We start from the raw sequence: 1,395 nt of genomic DNA on the forward strand, positions 1-1,395 counted from the left end.
ATTTTTGCGGTTTGTTTTTTTAATTTTTCCCCAAATGTCCACAGAAAGACAAACCCTCATATATATCCTTGGGGATTAGAACCTTTAACCTAATCAACTGTTGTAGCAAGCCACATCGTCAATTCCCAGCCATAGAAAAACAACTACTCGTCACCCCATCGCATCGACTCTACAGTTCTCTCATTTGAAGGCAAGCAAATCCCGCGCATCGACAAGGAGGGTAAATCCGACATTTCGCAACTAAAAAAGCCTAAATTTAGAAGTACGGACAGAAAGCCCAATTATGAAAGTTTTGCTGAGACAAAGGCCATATAGACAAACGCCCCATTTCCCTATGATCATTCATAAATTTTAAAATCTACAATAAAAAAATCATATTCCCAAAAAACAAAAACTATAGTCTGAGAGTACTCTCTTCTCTTCAATCATTGAAGCTTTTCAATCGAATTTATCGAATTTATTTAGCATTACACATATTTGAACTTAATAATATATTTTGATTTGTAATTATAAAAACATCTTATTATTGATTAAGATTAAAAATATTATTAAAGCTTTTCTTTAATCTTTTGTACACACCACTCCATACTATAGTCCAATTTTTATCATTCATAATGGTATTGTGTTATGCATACTATTTTATGGTATTGTAAATACCAATGTTTACTCTATATATACTATAGTACATTCTACTCCATACTAAAATGTTAGTACACACTATATATTATGGAGTGTATGGAGCAACCATTCAAAACCTAAATATTTTACCGCTTAAGATGTTATTTTAAAAGTGAACATTTAATTTGATTGCCAAGAAAGTGTAGTAGCTAGTGTTAGAATTTTGAGATGACTCAAGTGGATAACAGAAGAATTGCAATTCTGAAAAACAAATTGTGCAATTCTGTATAATCTGTACGTAATTATATATGAATTCAGAATTCATGTATATATACAATAACTCTACAATATACATCGATGTTATAACACAGGCCCAAGACAATGTCCCTTCATCCTCTATCTCAGCAAATGCTCAACCTTTTTTTTTTTTTTTTAATTTTAGTAAGAACATTAATTGGGGGTATTAATGCAGGTCACACAAAAAAAGGGTTATAAAAGATCAATTAAAGGTGATTGCATACAAAAGTATGACTTTCAGTTTTTGACAGAGGAAGCTCATGACACTCACCAAAGCAACACGAATGAGTTCAAGAGTTTTTAATTAGGCTTCATATACTACATCTCCTCAAAATTTATATCATTCCATATGTGTTCGATCTTGTTTTCATGTGACTTTCCTCTTCTCTACCGTGAGTCTCTTCAATTTCCTAACCTTATGTTAACGATCATATATACCTTGTTTCTTGCCGTACGTACCACACACCACTTTATCTCAAA

The sequence above is a fragment of the Camelina sativa genome, chromosome 15, assembly GCF_000633955.1.
Source record: "Camelina sativa cultivar DH55 chromosome 15, Cs, whole genome shotgun sequence".
In the NCBI taxonomy this organism is placed as follows: Eukaryota; Viridiplantae; Streptophyta; class Magnoliopsida; order Brassicales; family Brassicaceae; genus Camelina; species Camelina sativa.